Raw genomic sequence first — 22,038 nt, 5'->3', positions numbered from 1 at the left:
ATAAGAAAATAAATTTTACTTCTTTAATGTGAAAAATGGCAAAGTCCTATGAGAAGGGGCAAAAAGATTGGGAAAATTCCTATAACATTTTTATAGGAAAAGATGCATAAGGGAGGCCAATCATGCCTTCAAACACCTAATTATTGTGTCATTCAAGCATAAAAAAGGTGTAGGAAGAAGATACTTGATAAGTGTCAAGGACATAAAATGGAAAAAATATATTTATTGATTTATTTATTCATTTATTTTATTATCTATTGCTACATAAAAAATATCCTAAGATAGCAGCTGGAAAAATATATATTTATTATCTTACAGTTTCTGTAGATCAAGAATATGGGCACCCTTGCCTAGGTGCTCTAGCCATGGAGTGTCTTTCCAGGCTATAGACACACCAAGGCTTGGCCAGAAAGAATCTATTCCCAAGCTCACTCTGAAGTGCGTTGGCAGAATTTAGTTCACTGTGATTTTTTACACTGAGGTCTTAGTTTCTTCTGAGTTGTTGGCTTGTTGAATGGATGTCTTTCTCAGTTCCTTGCCATGTGGGCATCCCACAAAATAGTAGCAAGCAAGATGGCAAGAGAGAATGAGAGGAAAGCAAGATGGGAATGAATCATAGTCCTCTCTAACCCATTCATGGAAGTGATGTCCTATGCTGTATCATGTTACAAGCAAGTTTTTAGGTACATCCCATGCTCAAGGGCGGGGATTACACAAAGGGCATAAATATTAGAAGGCCAGGGACCCTCAGTAAGCATTTTAGAAGTTGCCTACTACACATAACCACTCTGATTTATGGATACTTTACTGTGTACAAATCCTTATGCTATAAAGGTTCATATACAGAGATAAAGAAACTGTAAATTATGACTTTGATCAAATGATCTAGTAGATTCAGTGATATGATTAAAACAAAACAAAATCATTAATCCAGGCTCCTAATAACTCCTTGCTTGGATCATCATACCATAGTAAAGCCTTCATATTTTTACTATATTTTGAATCCTTTACTCTCCCATAACATCCAGGATAAGAATCAATCTCTTTAGATTACGCTCTTTTTGATCCAGCATCTACACATCTAATCTTTTATTTTCCTCATCTTTATTCCCTAGAATACCAATTCTGTGAGTTGTTAGGATTTCATATCATGTTTAGTAAATGATAGTCAAAAAAGTTCAAGCTGGTATAGATATCACAGTATTTCTTGGAAACTTCAGTATTCTAAAATGTGAATATAATGTGCTGTTTCTCAAACTTATTACATATTTATCTACTCAACCCTTTTGTCATAAAGCATTTCAAAAAACTTATAATTCTGATGAATATCTTTTGGGAAAGACTACTCTCAATTCAATTTTTATTACTCCATCTCTTCTCTGATCCACTTTGTCTCTGAAATCATCATGCAATTATGGGTTTGCAAGTGTCCTCACATTCTGGTCTCTCTACCTAAAATGTTCTTTCCCCTTCCATTAGTGTTCTGTGCTGCACTTATGACCTGATGTTGTTAATTGATTTCTTTGTCTCCTCTTCCCTTTTCTCTGAACTGCTATCTTCTTGAGGAATGCCCATGTATGGATCAAGTTCATAGCAGTCCTAGTGCATATGTAGCATCAGAAACACTGGCTTTTAAAGGAAAGAATACTTTCTGAATACTAGAGCAAATGTCTCAGCTTAGCAGACACATTTCATAAACTCCTTAGCAGTTGGGTTGAGTACATATGATTCGTTCTGACCAAAGGGTTATGGAGATTATGTATCAAGATCATGGGAACACAAATGTGAGCATCCTGGATCTCTGTCTCTGCATGAAAAGCTCTCTTACATTAAAAAAAAATGAATGAAATACAATTGAAATCAACCTTAGTTAAGTCACTAAAATTTCAGAGTTTAGTCTGTCTTGATTAAGGAATTGCAGTGAGACTGGTGGGATTTGACACAGACAAGAGTATGCAGCATAGAGATGTTTAAAAGTGAACATCCAGGAGATCCAGACAGTGGCCAAGAGTTTTGCTTTGAAGTTGCCTGAATTCATTCTTATTTTGATCTTTAGAAAATTGATAGGCATACATTTCCTTAGGAAAAATGCCTTGGAAAATCTTACAGACATGGTAAGTAGTTAACTGCTAGATTTGAACAGAGCTGCCTAGTTTGGCTTATTTTATATGGGAAAAAAAGAGATAAGGTGAGTGAATATGAAGAAAATGCAAGGAAATATACCATGGTTTTAAGAAAAAGAAGCTTCAATAAAATGAATGACAGATTTTCTGTCTACTTTGGCAAATTCAATAGCAAACTGCTCAATTTTACCCTCATTTTGCCTAGGCAGCCTAACTTGAATTTCTAGAAAATTGCTCTTGGATTAATCTGATTATAGCTTTGATGTTAGTCCCATAATTCTAAGAGACAGGAGATTTCTTCTTCATTCCTAGATAAGTTGAAAATTTAAGGCTCTATTTTATAAGGAAAGTGACTGTGAGAAATCCCAAGGACTTTGTTTTTCTTTCTGAATTCTTAGTAGCCAGTAGCAAAAACTTTTGAGTTGAAAAGGGACTTATTAAAAGGATTGTATGGGCCTTACATAGATTAGGCAGGCTGGAGAACCAGGCTCTGAAAGTTTGGGGAGACTGCAGACATAATTTGTAAAGATGCCTCATCACTGCATGCTGCTGCAAACTCAAATCCAGAAATGGTGATTCTTGTAGTGAGGCAAAATATGAGTCTCTACCTGTATTGAAAGAGTCCTATGCAATTAGTCTGTTACAAGATAACTATGTGGTTGCCCTGCCTTTACACTAATGAAATGGTTTTATGTATCAGGGTTCAGAGTTGGTTGCTGTTGCGGGCAATTTGAGCATTAACTGATGGTAGTGACCAGCTGACTTTCAAGGGGGAGATTTACTCGGTCTCTGTTGCCATAACCACTAAGTTCATGGATTCATTGGCTGAAGGCAAGTGCTGACTGACATGCACCAGGTGAAGCTTCTGATTATTAAATTTCCTCCTAGTGACACCCTCTGGTGAGGATTCACATGGGTACAGTACCCTTATACCCTCTTTCCATTCTGAGTGGTCTATGCACATAATTCTTTCCAGCTAAACAATCAGTTGCTCCCTGTGAATTGGTTTTAAACTATACTCAGATTAGTCTTTTTAAAAATTTTCAGTAAAAACAATGATATGTACTGCTTATGGTAGATTTTACTTTTTAAAAAATTACTATTCACTCTTTCTATGAAATAATCATATAGCCTATTTGTAAAGGGCATTGATTAGGCTTGATCCGGTAACATCTTTGGACAAATGAAATGTGACAAACATGTCCAAGTAAAATACTAAATGGCCATTATGAGCTTTGACTTTGTCTCTTTTCCCTCTGACACAGAATGAAATACCATAGGTAGGGGCTACTCTTTTCATTGTGGATGTAAAACAGTCATGAAGTCAAGGAGCCTATAAAATCTGTGGTAATGATCTCAAGCTGCATGTCCTGGAACCCTCACAAATCTAATTGTATCTATAAACCCTCTACCCCAAAACATTGTAAGCATAAATTTCTTTACATGGACACAAAGGTTGCACCAATTCGCTGAGGCTCATTGACAGAGGTAAATGGATCTGTGCTCCAAGAGTCTTTGGGTAGGTATGTGTTTGAACAGGAAAGGTTGTGGGTGGCTTTATAAAGTTTGGCTTAGGAGGCTGGGAATCATTCACTTTCTTGACAAATAAGCCTGCTTATTTTTCTCAATGGCATTTCTTTTTATCACTGTCAATATTTTGCTCATGGGTCCTTCTATCCTTCTCTGGATTTGATTATTGTAATTCTTTATTTTGTACACAACCTTTGGGAGCAAACACCTGAGGTAAACTCTTTAAATTCAGCAGATGCTTTTTATTTTAGAAACTGACAGATAAAACAATTTTAGCATAATTATGGAAAAATAAAATATTTATTGCCCCTTTAAAGCATTTAATATTGAACATAATAAAGTCATCGTGATTTCTGAAAGCCCTGCTTCATGGGATGTCATCAATATTATTCAAAAAAATTTTGAGAAAACTTGGTGCTTCTAAAAATTGGGTTTTAATTTATCCTGAGGGACATATTGAATGACTTTTTTGTTCTTTTTCAAGTAATAACTTAAAAAAATCCCTGGGAAATGACCATATTGAAACATTTATCTTATTAGTCAGGCCAGGCTAGCAATTCACAATAATTTAATTTCAATAAACATTTACTAAAAACTTACTATGGGTTTTAGTTTATGGTCATCAGAATCTAATAAAAGGCAAAACAGATTTCAAAAGAAGTATAAGAAAGTTAGGGTCACATAAGTTGCAAATTAAATAGGGTTTGATCAGTTAATAGGGGTGGGAGGAGAAAGAATAGAAAACTCATTTGACCTTATTATTCAGAACACTGCTTTTAGAATGGAAAAGAGATAGGGATTTTACAACCTCAAGGAAGGATACCTTTTTACTTATCGATGCTGTGAGCAATAGAATAATAACAAGGGAAATATTGAATGTTGTTTTTTTGTATATTTAGGGTTAACTTATAGATGAGTGTGTGATATATAGAAATGTTTCAGAACAATGTAATTACTCACAACAACAATGGAAAGGTAAAAGTATTCCTCATTAGAGAATGAGAAAGGAGGAGGAAACATGGTGGTGGGAAAAGAATGTACTACAGTAATGATTAAACATACAAAGATGATACATTGAAAAAAACTAAAAATAATGATATAAGCATCAACATTTTGGAGAGTTGAGGTAAGGTAATAAAATAAACCTTCATTTGTCATAACAATAAGAAAATTAATGTCTAGACTTCATAAAAGAAGTAGTAGTATAAACTCAAATGTATAGGAACTCCTTTGAAGAGCTCATGATAGACATTGTTCAAAGTATGGCACAGTTTGGATATGAAGCGCCCCCCAAAAGCTCATGTGTTGAAGGCTTTGTCCCCAGTAAAATCATGTTTGGAGGTGGGTCCTTTGTGAAGTGATGGGTCATGAGGACTCTGACCTCATGGGTGGATTAATCCATCGAGGGATTCATAGCTAAATGGATTATTGGGAGGAGGTGGCAACTGTAGGAGAGGGAGGGAATAGGTCCCTGAGTGTGTGCCCTGGGGTACCATATCTTGTCCTTGGCCCCTTATTCTCTCTGCTTCTCAGCTGCCATGAACTCAGAAGCTATGCTCTTCTATATCCATGATGTACTACTTCACCACAGGCCCAGAAACAATGAAGACTACTACGGACTGAAATTTCTGAAACCCTGAACCCAGATGAATTTTTCATCCTCTAAGTTCATTTTTCCCAGGTATTTTGTTCCAGCAACGGAAAACTGACTAGCACAAAGTATTTAACTCTTAGGGTGGAGGCTGTGGAATGTTGCTTCTTTGTCATTAGCCTCTGGAGTATATTCACTATTTAAACTTATCGCATGATTTAATTTGATGAAAAACTAAAATATTTTAAATGAACAAAGTTCTGAGCAGAGAGTAATGGGTAGGGCAGGCTTCCTGGCCTGGAAAAAGTCACTGGCTATATGATTATTCGCTACGTGAATCTGATAATGAAGTATGAACAATGTTATAAGGTCCATACAGAATAAAGAGAAATGCTGAGTTAATTCTTTTAAAGAATATAAAATATTAAAATAGATGATGTTTGAAATATTTTTAACTGTAGATGGATAAAATACCTTTATATTATTCATTTATTTTTATGTGGTAGTGAAGATCAAACCTAGTGCCTCACATGTGCAAGGCAAGTACTCTACCACTGAGCCATAACCCTGGCCCCTGGATTCTTTTACTGATTTGTTTGGAAATGCTTTTCCTTTCAATTTGATTTTGATAGCTTTTTAGTTGTCACAGGATGAGAAAGAGCATGCAACAAGGTACATAATAATGCAAATGTTAAACTCACTGAAAAGTCCACTTAAAAATTATGGGAGAGAACAACATCATCAGGAATGGTAGAGTGAGAACTTTCAAAAATTCTCTCCCCCATAAAAGTAAGATCATTGGCAAAAATTATAAAAATCGACTTGCCCCCAAATTCTGGAAATTAACAAAATGATTGCAACAATCCAGGGAGTGTTTACTCTAGAAAAAATCTGAATCTTTGAAATAGCAAACTTTGTGAAGTTTTAGTAACCTTGGAAATCAATAGCCTCATACTCATGGTAAAACCCATGGTAAAATCCATGATTGTGAACCTACGGAGCTCCTCCAAGCCCAACATCATGTGACTGTCCTTATGTGACTTGCTTGGCTGCTCCTTGGAACACTCACATGCTTGACTTTGGCATGACTCAAAGCTGGTTCAGTACAAACTGCCTTTTCACAAGGGGCATTTTTCTCAATAAGTGGTAATTAATTAAGCATTGCAGCTGCCTGAGGTGGTGGTTGCAATTGAAGCAAACAACATGTTGCCCCAAAAGTTTAAAGAAAAATCTGGAAAATTGGATGTACATAGGGAGTTTTCAAACGCTTCAACACATTCCTGGGGAAATAGAAATACAAACACATATTTAGGGATTTGTAGATGATCAGGGCTATGCCCATGCCTTGGAAAGACTTGAGAAAAATCTACGCTCTCATCTCCTGCTTGAGGCTCTGTACTGGAACAAAGTGAATATTAAGACAGAGATGTGAACCGCCTGCCTGAGTGTCAAAGATGTGACCCAGTCAGTGCATATCTGGGAGACTTATTGGTTCCAAATATTTAAGGACATCTTTATCCAATTATGATGTGACCATTAAGGTAGCTGGGTGCCACACACAATAACAAATACAAGTTGAGTTAGAATATAGACTGATCAGCAGAGTTAGCTCAAGAAAGTCACTAAACACACTGTAGCCGTAATAAAAACAAAGAGCAACAACAAGAACTTCTGTGGAGGAGGGATCTGATTTCTAGTGTTGCCACTTCATATGATTTAAATTTCAACAAAAATCCAGATATCCAAAGAAAGAAAGTACAACCCATAGAGCCAATAGAAACTACTATGGAGAAAGCTTAGGTGTTCTACATACTAGATGAAGGTTTTAAACAACCTATTCAAAGAACATATCTGGAAAGAAAATTTAGGAAATTAAACCATATCCAGGGAACTAAAGGAGAGTATAAGGATAATGTTTCACCAAATACAGATTATCCATAAAGATGGAACTAAATAGGAATTCTACAGCTGAAAAACATAACTAGTGGAATGAAAACTCACTAGAGGGGTCCAATGGAAAATCTGAGTTGACAGGATGAAAAAGTGAATTTGAAGATAGGTCAGTATGAGGTAGGTCTCAAGAAAAGAATAAAGGATGAAGAAAAGAATAGAGTCTTACAGAGTCTATAGACACTATCGATGTAACAAAACATACAAAATAGGAATTCTAGAAGGGGAGAGGAGAAAAATACAAAATATATTTGAAGAATTAATGGTTCTTGTAGGAAAAGTAGGCAAATAAAGAGCATTCAGGCTAGAAAAGAAGAAGTAAAACTTTTTACAGAGATTCTGCGAATAGAAAATCAGAAAATGTGATGAAAAACATTAATCCGTATACCTGGGAGGTTCAATAAACTCTATGTAGTATGAACTCAAAAGAGTTCTACGCTTAAACACATCACAGCCAAAAACCCAAAGCCAAAGATAGAATCTTGAAAATTGGAAAGAAAAAAATGGCCCATCTTGTATAGGGATCCTTCATCAGATTAACAGGCCTCTTCTCATTAGAAGCCACGGACCCAGAGGGCAGTAGTATGATATATACAATGTGTTGAGAGAAAAAGGGTTTCAACTATGCTTTCTATTTCAGCAACACTTTCCTTCAAAAATGAAAGTGACATCAAGACATTCTTAAATAAACACAGAATTTTTTTGGCCAGCAGGCATGTTCTACAAGGAATGCTGAAATGAAAGGACACGAGATAGTGACTTGAATTCACATGAAGGAATAAAGAACACTAGGAAAGGTAATACGCAGATAAATGTAAAAGTCGGGGTCATTTAATTTTTGTTTGTAACTCCTTTTTTTCCCCCTCCATCTAATGTAAAATACAAATTTTTAAGGCAATAGTTATAAATCTATGTTGATGGTTATATAATGTGTAAAAATGTACTTTATATAATACTATTACAAAGGAAGGAGAGAACAGTGCTTAAAGGAGCAATATTTTTGAAAATTATTGAAACTTGTGATTAATCTGGATAGTGTTATGATTTAAGATACTAATTATAATCCTAGGAGAACCACTGAGAAAATAACTTAAAAGAGAGTAAAGATTAAAAAGGAGTGTCTCATGAAAATATAAGGGAGATCAGTAGAGTAGAAGTAGGGACCAAAGGGGAGGAAGAAGGGGTGGGAAGAGGAAAGAACGGGGGATTGAAGTTGACCAAAGTATACCAGGTGCATGTATGAATATACCACAATGCACTCCAATCTTGTATATAATTATAAGGCATCAATTAAGAATAGAAATTAATAAATAAATAACCAATCAAATAGAGGAAGAGGATCAGGGGAAGGAGGAGATGAAGGAAGAGGTAGTAATGAGGATTGAAATGGAGAAAACTGTTATATACATTTGTGAACATGTCAAAATGAACCCCACTATTACATATAAATGTAATGCACTCCCCCCCCAAAAAAAAAAAAAAACTTGTATAGTTAAAAAAAAAACCAGCAGGGAATTAAAATGGTGCACTATAAAGTATCTATTCAATAGAAAAGAAGATAATAGTGGAGGAACAAAGGGATAAAAATCACATAAAATATAGAAAGCAAATGTCAAAATGAGACATTCAAATTTTCCCTTATTAGTAATAACAATATATACAAATGGTTAAACATTGTAGGGAGAAAGAGTAGTTAGACAAAATGGATTAAGACAATTTAAGTACAATTTTGTCTACAAGAAATACTCTTTATACTCAAAGACATTAATAACATGAAAGCAAGCCAAAGAATGAAAAACTATATGCCATGTAATCTGCAAGCAAGAGAACAAGAGTGGCTGTAGTATTAGAAAAAAATAGATTTTAAGATTGTTACTAAAGACAAAGAAGCAAGGAAGGAAGGGCACTTTATAAAGACAAGGGTGTAATCCATCAAGGAAATATCAAAATTATAAACAAAAATTCACTTATCAACAAAGCCCTTGAATACACAAGGGAAAAAAACTGATAAAATTACAGGGAGAAATAAACAGTTCAACAATAATGGTTGGATACTTCAACATCCCATTTTCAATAATGGATAGATTAAGTAGACAATAACAAAGAAATAGAAGAACTTGAGCCCTACATAAACTAACCAGTATCAACAGATATTGACAGAACTCATTGCTCAACAGGAGTGAGTATGCACATTCTTCCCAAGTGCTCATGCAACATGCTCCAAACCAAATGCAATAGCATGAACCATGCCTCAATAAATTAAAAAGTTGAAATTATTAAAATTGTTTCTGACCACAATGGATTGATATCAGAAACAGAAGGAAATTTTTGAGTTTTGCAACTATTTCTCAGTCAAATAACATAATCCTAAACAACAATGGGTCAAGAAGTATTTCCAAAAGAAATTGGAAAATAAAATGAATGGAAATGAAAACATCAGAACTTTTGGGAAAGAACTAAGAAATGGTGCTTAAAGAGGAGTTTTTAATTATAAATGTTTATATTAAAAATAGAATAAAGATTTTAATTCAATAATCATATCTTTCACCTTAAGATGCCAAAAAATCCCCCAAAGAAATAAAAAACCAACCCCCCCCCCAAAAAAAAAAAAAGAATGCTGTAGTTTGGATCCCCCAAGGGCCCATGATTGAAGGCTTGGCTTCCTGCTCATGGTGCTATCAGAAGGTGGTAGAACCTGTAGGAGGTGGGGCCTAGTGGAAGGAAATGAAGTCTTTGGGGGTGTGTCCTTGAGGCAGATATTGGGACCCCAGCTCCTCCTCTCTCCTTTTTTACTTCCCGGGTATCATGAGGTGAGTAGCTTTGTACTACCATATACTTCCTGTTATGTAACTGCCTCTCTGTAGGCTCAAAAGCAATGGCGTCAACTGGGCATGGACTGAAACTTCTGGAACCAGGAGCCAAAATAAACCTATCCTCCTCCTAAGTTGATTATCTCAGGTATTTTGTTCTTGTGAGGGAGAGCTGATAAACACAAAGAGCAAACTAAACCCAAGCAAGCAGAAGAAAGGAAATGAAAAGTATTAGAAATAAACAAAACAGGTAACGGTGAAAAATTAACAAAAACTGATGTTGGCTCTTTGAAAAGAACATGATTTTCTAACCTTGGACTGGACTGAGCAAGATGATTAGTAGAGTCAGGAATGAAAGAGGCAATGTTACTACTGATTTTACAGAAGGGAAAAGGCTTATAAATGAATACTATGAATAAACATGCAATAATAAATTAGATAATCTACACAAAATGAACAGAAGTGCACATTTATTAAAACTGATTAAAGAAACAAAGTCTATGTAGGCCCGTTAACAAGTGGAGATTGAACTATGACTAATAAAAAAAACTTTCTACAAAGACGATAGCAAAACTTGGTAGTGAATTCTACCAAATATTTAAAGATCTTTCAAAATTTTCCAAAAATTACAAGAGGAGGAAATACTTGACAACTCATCCTATGAACTCATTATTACTCTCATACCAAAATCAGACAAGGACATCACAAGAAAAATCTAGACCAATAATCTTTATGAACATAGGGGCAAAAGTCTCTTGACAAAGTACTGGTGAGATGAACCCAGCAAGACACAAAAAGAATTAAACTCCATGAAGAAATGGGATTTATCCCAGGAAGGAAAAGTTGTTCAAAATATGAAAATAAATATAAAACACTATAGTAATAGAATAAAGGATTGAAAAAATCACATGATCTTTTTTGGTACCAGGGATTGACATCAGGGGCACTCAACCACTGAGCCTCATCCTCAGCCCTATTTTGTATTTTTATTTAGAGACAGGGTCTCACTGAGTTGCTTAGCACCTTGCTGTTGCTGAGGCTGGCATTGAACTTATGATCCTCCTGCCTCAGCCTCCCTAGCTGCTGGGATTACAGGCATGTGCTACTGCACCCAACTTCACATGATTTTTTTTTTTTTTAAAACTTGTTGCTGCTGTTGATGGACCTACCTTTATTTTATTTATTTATATGTGGTGCTGAGAATTGAACCCAGTGCTTTACACATGCTAGACAAGTACTCTTACCACTGAGTCCTAACCCCAGCCCACTCACATGATCTTGCTAATAAATAAATAACATTTAATACCTTCCAACACCCTTTCTTGATAACAACACTCAACCAGCTAGTAAGAAAAAAGAATATCCTTAACCTGTTAGAAAGTTTCCATGCAAAGCCCAGAGCTAACACCAAGATTATGAACAATGCAAGATGGTTGTTCTTGCTGCTTCTGTTCAGTATCGCACTGGAGGTTCTACCCAGGGCAGTTGGGCAAGAAAAAGATATAAAAATTATCCAGACTAGATCAAAAGAATCAAAGACATCTCTGTTCACAGATGTCAAAATCTTTTGTTTAGAAACCCCTGAGGAATGCACATGTGCACTCTATATTATAGCTAATAAACAGCTTATCAAAGTTAAGGATACAGGGTTAGCCTCCAAAAGTCAGTTGAATATCTATATATTAACAATGAACAATCCAAAAATGTAATTAAGAAAGCAATTCCATGGATTATTGCATCCCAAAGAATAAAATCTTTAGAAATAAATTGGACAAGCTAAGAACTTGTACTTGAAAATGACAGAATATTTTTTAAAAAAATTAAAGAAAAACTAAATATATGGAAAGACACCCTTTATTCATGAACTGGAAGACATGATACTGTTAAGATGGTAGTACTTCCAAAAGTGATCCATGGATTCAATGTAATTCCTTTCAAAATCTCAGCTGTGTCCTAGTTTGTCGGCAGCTGCCCTCAGAATGTCCTTACATGGTAGAAGGGGCAAGAGAGATTTTTGGGTCACTGACCCCTCTTATGAGGGTTCTACCCTCATGACCAAATTATTCCCAAAGGCACTATCTCTTAGTGCTATCATATTGGAGGTTAGGATTTCAAGGTGTAAACTTTTGAGGGGATGGTGGCACAAACATTCAGTATATGACAGTAAATAAAAACTTCTGGACTGAGCCTGAGCTCGTTTGTAGAACACTTGCCTAGCACGTGCAAGGTCCTGTGTTCAAACCCCCCAAATAAAACAAAACCCTCAAACCAATCACACAACAAATGAAACTTTTTGTGCTTCAAAGAACACTAGAAAGAAGATATAAAGACAACCCTCATAATGGGAGAAAATATTTGCAAATTAGTATATAAGGAACTAGTATCCAGACTATATAAAGAACCCCTACAATTCAACAATAAAAACAATTATCACTTAGGCAAAACATTTAAGTAGACATTTATATGTTAAGATGGTAGTACTCCCAAAATTGATATAAAGAATATATACATATACCCATTAAGCACATGGAGAGATGCTCAATCCCATTCACCTTTAGGGAAATGCAAGCGACGGCCTCAGTGAGATGCCACTTTACACACACCAAGAAGGTCAACGATGATCAAAAGATGAAAAATAGCAAGAGTTGGTGGGATATGGAGCCACCGTATGTGCCACAGGTAGTATGGATTGAGTGGAATGTCTATTTTTTTAGACATTAAAAGGGAACTCATTATAAAGGGAGTTCATCTCCTTTGGATATGTATGCAATTCAGGATAGAAATGGAGACCCCCAAGGAGGGAATCTACACTTCTGATAATAATGCACATGCAAGTTGAGAGATTATTAAAAGAAGCAAAGAATTTTGTCCACTTTTTACCCCAAGTTGGTGAGTCAGTCATCAGGACAGTGGAGAATAGAGTTGGAAAATTCTCTGCTTAGGAAACCTTAGCCTACCAGATGGTACAATAGCATGCATTTCCTGTAGTTCTGATTTCTGGTCTTGATGTTTCATCATCAGTTAAGGTAGTGGAGCAGGACCTGGGGAGGGGCCACTTCTCATCTAACTCCCATGTTTCCTAGTTGTTATTCTGTTGCCAGGTTGTTTCAAGAATTTCTCTTGTTGTCAGGGAGTCAAGTATATGCTTTGGGTTCAAGGGAAGCCTGCATAAAAAATATTTTATCTATTCAGTACATTAAGAGCCAGATGAGATTTATGTTTGGGGAAAGTATTCTCTCTCCCCCCTCCTCTCTCTCCTCTCTTCTCCTCCTCTTGTTGTTCTTCTCCTCCTCCTCCTCTTCCTCCTCCTCCTCCTCCTCCTCTTCCTCCTCCTTCTTCTTCTCCTCTCTCTCCTCCCCCCCCCTCCCTTTTGACAAACTTCAGACAGTTTGAAACCGGAGGGCTATCACAGGACAAAGCTGTCTCAGTCCCTTTTGCTCTCCTCTTGGTTGAAAAACACTGCGGCTTTGAGGCTGTGGAGGGGTGCACCTGCTTTTATGGTGCCAGCTGCAATTACAGCGAACTCATCAAGAGCAGAAGGAAATGCCTGACCTTGAGCAAAGACCTCTGATTGTGTCATGAAAAACAATGCTGCATTTTTATCTTTTCTAAAGACTAGTGATAAGGTCTTTTGTTCTTGTGTTGTTTCTAGAGTTTTTCTGGGAGGGGAATTCATGGCAAGTGCTGTCCTGGGATTATAGGACATTCTAAGGACACAGTAATTTTACACAGGCCTATAAGTGGGTGGTGAAGTTTTTGCACAAATCTTTTCAAGTACTTATAACTATTTTTAAGTCCATTTTTTGATACTGATTTACCCTGGTTCCTTGCCAACTCTAAAATAGTATCAGAAGGAATATGGATCTATGGGAACATCTTCACATAATTAAACATTGGGGGAACTTGAAACATTGATTAAAGTGGATTGATCAGTGGTGCTTGATTTTCTCACCATTATTCAACGGAGTTTAATATCTTTAACCTTTACAAAATCCGCTGTGCTACATGTTTTCCTTTGTGGGAAGCTGCAGTTGCTAAATGCTTCGAGGTCATGTACTGTGGTATGAATCTGCTCTAGGGATATGCTCTGTATGAGGAGGGTTGCTTCAGCCGATCATGAAATACGTCAGTTTAAAATAGCTGCACCTAAGGGCTGTCCAAATGACACATAAAAAAGGGAAAAGAAAAGCCAAACACTCCGGGGAACAGAAGTGCTCAACCCAAAGGAGTGTAGAGGGCTATTTTCCCTACCCTTTCTTCTGTTATTCTGTCAATCTTCACAACTGTATTTATTTTTAGAATCTTATTCTATAAATTGATGCCTTGCTGGTGCCTTTATCCCTCTTCATGTCATCTGTTAAACAGCCAGGCAGTGGATTTTTGTGCATAGGAGTACCCAGCACATTCATTACAGATATTTTTTGTATGTTTGTCCTTCAGATGGCCCAAAAGTCAATTTATGCCAGCGAAATCCAGATTCAAAACACACCTGTAAGCTACGGCATCTCAACAGGTTCCTTAGCATCTAGGGATCAGGGTGCTGGTCTGTTGTAGCTGTCAGTTATTGGCTGTAGTCTTCCTCCTCCTTCAGATCTAGAAAAAATTGTTTCAGACCTTAAATACATTCTTAAATAGGTCAGCCTATGGCAATCTCTGAAGCTTGGCGACTTTCCATAGGCTCTTTTGTTATCTAGAAATCTTGGCTTTCAAAGTTTCCAACCCTCTTTTTATGGACCAGTGCAAGGTCCCACCAGTGCCATTCTCTCTAGCATGTGAACTACAGACACAAATCTTTGTGACTTTCTTAATTTCCACAAAGGCTTTGTTTTTTCACTAGGTGATTTCTCTGCCCAGTAGGTTTAACTGAAGATTTGGGAGTGGAGATCGCGTTGGGGATTCAGAATTGAGGTTTATTTTTGCAGCAATACAAACAAGTTGAACATCACAAATTAACTTCCCTCTCCTCCTCTTCCCCTTCCCCTTTTCTTCTACCTCCTTCTTCTGCTCTTCTTTCTCCCTCCACCTCCGTTTCCTCTTTTCCTTTCTGTCCCACTCATACAGGATCCCAATAAGCTTCATTCATGCCTCATGCACCAAAGTCCAGCACCTTGTACCCTGCAAACATTTCTGCTGTCAGGCTTCAAGTGGTCCATTGAATATAAAGACACCGCCTTTTGAATCCACTCTGAGGAGAATGCATTATTTCCCATTTCTGTTTTTCAGACGTCACCTGAACAACTTGGTTCTTTGGGGGATCATTCTAAAGGCAATGCACTCAATAGTGATTGCAATTTTGGTAAACATCAAACTGCCTTGGGGAGGTTGTCAAGCATGCAAATGCCAAGGTCCTGGTTGGAGACGCAAAAGGTCCAGATATAATGAAACCCAGCATAATTTCTGAATATCAGCTACAATATAATTTCACTTAAGGCGAAGTGCCAATGAATCCATTATGAGGCCCTCTTGCTCGCTTGTTTTTTTCACAAGAATATGAAATTATCTGAAAACCAATCCTTTGATCAATTTAATGGATTTTTTTTTTTTTCTGGGAAATGTGTTCTGTCTAAAAAGTGACCTCATGCAGGCGTTTTTATTTCCAGTGGATTAAATCGATTGAAGCATCACTTTTTCTCGCAACCAGGTAATATTAGAAAAAAATGTAGGAACCATAAATTGATTTATTAATTGGCAGTTTGAAATCATACCAGACTTATTTCTTTGGCCTTGCAAATAAACTGAATACAAATATGGATGCAGATATAGCTATAGCTAGATAGATAGTATAGGCATATGTGTGTATATATGTGTGTGTATGGATATATATATATATATATATATATATGTGTGTGTGTGTGTGTGTATATTATAGCATATATGTATACACTATAGTATAAGTGCATATGTACCTATATGTGTATGTATATATAATGTATATATGTATCTATCCATTGTGCATAGTGTATATATACTATATTTAGTATATACATATGTACATTTATATGTGTATATGTGGTATACATATATATTTTTGCATATATGTGTGTACCTGTGTGTGTGTATATTTTTGTGTATAGATAGTTCCCAACTTACGATGGGACATACTATCTACTACTACATGCTATGATATTTTTACTTCATGGTGCTATAAAAATATACAATCATTCTGTTTTGGCTTTCAGTACAGTATTTAATCAATTTCAAGAAATGTTTGACAGTTTATTGCAAAATTTATCTGTACATTTAATGAGCATCTCTCTGCAGTACCTCCCAATTCCTATTATGTTGTTAGTGTATCTTATGATATAGTTTGTTCCTGGAATACAGTGAGCACATTCACGCACCTGTGGGTTTTTGCTCAAACCATTTCAACATGAAATGTCTTTTCAATTGAAATTATCTATGCCTGTTGGAATTTTGCTCATTCTTCAAAGACCAGTTTAAATATCGTTTTTTTTTCTGAAGTTACCATTCTGGCAGGTTAGAATTAATTTTCTGTTTCCTCTATATTTTGATTGTAAGGGTCCGGAGAAGGAAAGACCACACGAGACTAGCTTCATGCAATGGCAAGGGGGATTTTTATTAGGGATCCGTTCCAACACGTTGGGACTCTGTGCTCACTCAAGAAGGGAGAGCAGCCCAGAGCCCAGAGCAGAGGTCAAGCAGAGCTTAAGTACACTTTTTGGAGAGGGTGGTGGGCTTTGCATACATCAGAACAAATCATCATGAGGCGCGGGGACATTGAACAACAATTCTGATACATGATTAGTCCATTCATTGGTGGGAACAGTTTGGGCAGGGGTGATTGGTCACTTCCAAGTGGGGCACACATTCAAACTGATTGGTCCTGGGGCCTGGATGCCTACGTGCCATGTTACCTGGAGCCCTTAGCTATTAAACAACCAGGGAATCAATGGAGATATTTACTGAGCAGCTCCCGCATTGTCCTAACAACTTTACAGACATTACAGGTTCCGGGGATAGCAGGGGAATTGTTTACTTTTTAGCCCAGGCCTTGCAATCTAGAAGCTTTACAATGCCCTAGTCTTTTACACTTTAACTCACACTTTTGCAGCTTAGAATCAGCTTAGAAATTTTACCTTTACATGATATGGAATTAAATTTTGACCTTATTATAATTTTTACCAATACTTCTTTGGATATGTTGTGTTGCATGTCTTACTCATCCCTATATTATTTTTCCTGGTGCCTTGCATAACGTGTGTGCATGTGTGTGTGTGTGTATGCATGCATGTATTGGTGTGTATGTAGTATGCGATTGTTACCTAAATACCCCTGCAATGATTTCCTTATTTTGGAATGTTTGATGGGTAAATATTCTCAACATTAATATGAGTATATTGACCTATTGTGTTATTGAACATGTTAGGTCATTTAGCCAAATGACAATCTGAATTACTAATTATCTCTAGTCCCAGAAGATCCAGTTGCCTGGAGAGGAACTTGGAGGAAATCCTTGACTTGAACTTTTCTATCAAACCCTTATCCAATCAGTGTTTAGTTATAATTCTTACATGTCTCCCAAATCTCTCTCTCTATTCACAGTGCCTTGTTCAAGCCAATGTAATAATCACTCTTGATTTCTGTAGTAGATCTGCCCTGCTTTCTGGCTAGTCTTTCTTCATTTTTTTTTTTTTTTAATTTCCAAGTGGATCTTCCTAAATGCAAATCTGACCATGTCACCCTCATGCTTACAGCCATTTAGTGTGCCCGAATCTCAAGGGTCATTTTGACAATTACTTTCAAGCTGTGCAAACTCTATTAAAAAAAAAAAATCATTGTTTCCAGATTTTCTTGCTTCATTTTGAGGACAGCGTAGGGTGTTTCTCTTTTTCAGTGACAAAGAAATTGAAGGATGGAGAGAGAGAGAAGGGATGGGGGTAGGAAGAGAGGGAGGAAATGAGACAAGGGGAAAGGGAGAGAGGGAGGAGGAGAGATGTTACTAACACTGTTTGTGTCTGCCCTGCATAATCTGGTCTCTGACAAGGCAATTAGCATGCAGATCAGCTGCACAGGGTCTTGCATGCATTAGCAATTGAATACTAGCTTTCCAAGCCCTTCTCTGCTTCTCTGCAAATTCACACACCTTCTGGCTGCTCTGACACAGCCCCAGTTCAGAATCCATTAACTGGAGATTTAGGCCATGAACAAAAATGATTGTGCATGCTCATGATTAATGAGGAAGCTACTTCAAAATCACAAGGCACCATACTGGCTAACCACTATTAATTATTTTTATCATCATCATATTGAGAAATCATGTCATCATACCAGAAACAATTGTTCAGATTGGCTGACTTGAGTAGAAAAGTATATTGTGTATCATGTTGAAAGGCAAGTGTTTTCTGATCTCTTTGTTTTATGAAGATAATCATAATAAGTATAGTCACTACCGAATGCTTATATTAAGCATCCCACTGTAGTAAGTTATTGGTATGTCTTAATTACTTATTCCGCATAGTAACTCTATGAAGGAATTATGAACACTATCTCTGTTTTATAGATAAAAGACTGAGACACACAGGTCAGGTCAAGCACAGACTATAAGTAATAGAACCTAGGTTAAAACAAGCAGTTGGCGCCAGAGCACACACTGGAGCTCTTACCCTGTGCTCTTAGGAGAGGAGGCTACTTGTTAAGACAGATCTTTGTTGTCATAGTCGGGAATGCCTGGACTATGGGTGTTGATAACCTCTGGTTGTGCAGAGCAGTTGACTGATGTTATACTGTGTAGGGATGGTAAAAAGAAACAGAAGGACAATATATCTGATCCTTAACTCTGACCAGGGTGAAGTCAGTAGTTCACATTATGATCTAAGAGGTTTAGTGAAATCAAGTTGAATCTGGAGCTTTTCAAGGGTCTAATCGGAGGGAGCAAGAATGGTAACATGATGGTGGGTCATTAGATCACCAGCAAACAAGGTCTCTTCAGGTTGTAGGCCAGAGTGAATTAAAGGGTATCAAAAGCAGGGCCAGAGAAGGACTTGGCTGTGGAAGGAAGAGATTCAGCCTGTTTGGTTTAGCAATCACACAGAATGGTTTCTGGCTCAGACTCAGCCATTTGGACTGTGAAACTGGGCAAGTTTCCTAACCTCTTCAAATGTTAGTTTCTTCATCTGTAAAAAGAAGCTAACGGCTCTACCTGAAGAGAGTAGGTTTAATGAGATAAAGTTTTTAAAGCACCCAATACAGCTAAAAGCAGGAATTAAGCATTTTTCAAGTCAAGGTGCCTTTTTTTCATGTCCATGAAGAGAATCCTCATGATATAACACTATATCCCCAGTTGACTGGTTGGAGGTTCAAGTCAGGATCCCAAACCCCCAAAAGAAGCAGAGTAGGTGCTATAAATAAGGGGTTTGGTAGAAAGCTAAGCAGCAAAACCTGTCACACCTAGCGGGCATGGGTTGGGAATGCATGTTCACCTCCCATGGCACCCTTGGATACCAATCCACAACCCATCACCATGGGCAAGATGGCAGACTCTGCAGGTACCAGTTACCACTGGAGATATATATGCCAAGCATTGGCTGGGGCCTATACTGAGTTATCTTGTTAGATTTACACATAATCACTACTTTCTTCTAACCTCTTCTAAGGGTGGGCCAATGTCTCCCAGAATCCATTTTCCTCTATAGTTTTTTTTTTTTTTCCTTTTCTTTTCTTTAAGAGTTTACCACTGGGAGGAACTTGCAGAGATTTGAAAAGTAGAAGTAAAGGAGACACCATCATTCTTGGGAGATCATGACTACCAGACACAGTGGCTTTGCAGAGCTCTCCATGAGTTCCCTTTTTGAGGTTATGCAGCCAGAGGTAGTGGTTTCTTGGAGTTGCCTGCAGGTTCTGCTGTTCCACCCACTGTCGTGCTTCAAGCTGAGGTTAGCATGCTGTTTCCCTGGTGTGCTATCTACAGTCTTATAGCTCCTTCTACCTTTCTGTAAGCCGATTCCTATATCAAACTCTCTCATACCACAAGGTTGCAGTAGGTTTGTTTTTCTGATCAAAGTGAGAATGATTCCACCTATTACTCATTGCCGCCAGGATGGTACTTGATTATCTAGAGGAGGGGTTGGAACATTTTTTCCTAAATGATATGAAATATTTTAATTGGGACATTTGATCTCTGTTGAAATCATTTAGCTACTCAGCTATGCTGTTATAGTGTGAGAGTGGCCATGCACAACCATGATGAATGCGTGTGGCTGTGATCCAATAAAACTTTATTTATGAACTTTGAAAATTGAATTCCATGTAGTTTTATGTGGCATGAAAGACTATTATTTTTTTTTCCTACCATTAAAAAAAATCTAAAAGTCATTCTTGGGCCCCATGCTGAGTTATGTTGTTAGATTTACACATAATCACCACTGTCTTCTAAGGTTGGGCCAATGTCTCCCAGAATCCATTTTCTGTACAAAAACAAGGTTGTGAAAAAATAAGTAGTGGGCTATCGATTGCTAAAACCCTAATCTGGAGCAGGGCTGACAGAATTAGCCAGATCTGAAGGTAAACTTTGCATGCCAATTACTATGTGGTGTTGGGCAATCTATTTACTCTCTCTGAGCCTCATTTAAAAAGGGGAGATTTATATCAGCACTGTAGAATAGGGTGGTTGTGAAGATAAAATAAGAACATAGGTAAAATCTTTTGCTGACTATTAGACACATGGTTCATGGTCTATCATTTGTCACTGATTCTGTCACTGAGGGAGGACCCGTCAGTGCTTATATCTGACTCAAGCAATTAGAAGGGAGCTGTATTTACTGGGATTTGAACTGGCTTTTGCACAGGTCAGGTAAAGTCATGTCCAGGCAAACAATTGAGAGAATTCCTAAGGCTTTGAAAATTATCGACCACACTTGAAATTAAGTATGAAGACGCTAATACAGAATGCATGTCAGTAATTCTGCCACCGACCACATTGTTACTAATGATTCCTTCTGGTATTACAACTGTGGGGGTTAGGGAGAGAGTCAGAGGGATTGGAAAAATGGAAGAGGCAGAAGAATGGAGAACTTTGATTTCATTACTTGATTGTTTTAAAGTGGTGGGATTATGGGTGACATCTAATTTCTTGGTGGGTTCATTTACTGTAATAAAAGTATGCTTTGGGAGCATTTCTATTTTGTTAAAATTATTATATCATGATGATACTTTTTATACTATTTAAAAATAGAAATACATCATAGACTTAATAAATATCATGTTATAAAACCCATATAGCTAAAAGGATAAAAACTTTCTAAAGTATTAAAAAGAATTACTATGTATCTTCCAGCTTCCATCTCAAATGTTGCCTCTCCTAAGAGGATTTTCTTGATCACCCTGTCTAAAATAGCCACCTACCTCATTTACTTCAATGTGTCTCATTACCCTATTTTCTTTTTTCTATAACACTTATTGTCAACATAATGTATTAGTCAGCTTTCTGTTGCTATGACAAAATATCTGAGAAAAATTTCAACTTAAAGGAAGAAAAAGTTTTCAAGGTTTCAGGGGATTCAGTCTGTAGTCACTTGGCTTTGTAGTTTCTTGTTCAGTTGTGAGGCAGAACACCATACTAGGGAGCAAGCATGTGGAGCAAAGCCACTTACTTCTTGATGACTGGAAAACAGGAGAGGAGGGGTGCAAGGAAGGAGTCAGGGACAAACTACTTTAAGGGCATCCTTCAGTGACTTACTTTCTCCAGCTTGGTTCCACCTCCTAAAATTTCTACTACCTTCCAATAGCCTATTAAGCTATGAATCTACCAATGGCTTAGTCCATGGATGGGTCAGAGCTCGTATGATCTATTTACCTCCCAAGGCACCACTTCTGAACGCTGGTGCATTGGGAACCATGCCTTCAACACAAAAGCTTTTGGGGAACAATTCAGATGCAAACAATAACACGTGTTTACCTGCTTGTTATTTACCACTCGTCATTTGTTCACCTGCTTGTTCTCCATCTTTCTCCCACTGGAATGTGCATTCGAGGAGAACTGGGGTCCTATCTGTTTCCATGTGATGCAGAATGGCAT

The sequence above is a fragment of the Spermophilus citellus genome (genome assembly GCF_964194105.1).
Source record: "Spermophilus citellus genome assembly, chromosome: 3".
Classification (NCBI taxonomy): domain Eukaryota; kingdom Metazoa; phylum Chordata; class Mammalia; order Rodentia; family Sciuridae; genus Spermophilus; species Spermophilus citellus.
This window is presented reverse-complemented; position numbering follows the sequence as displayed.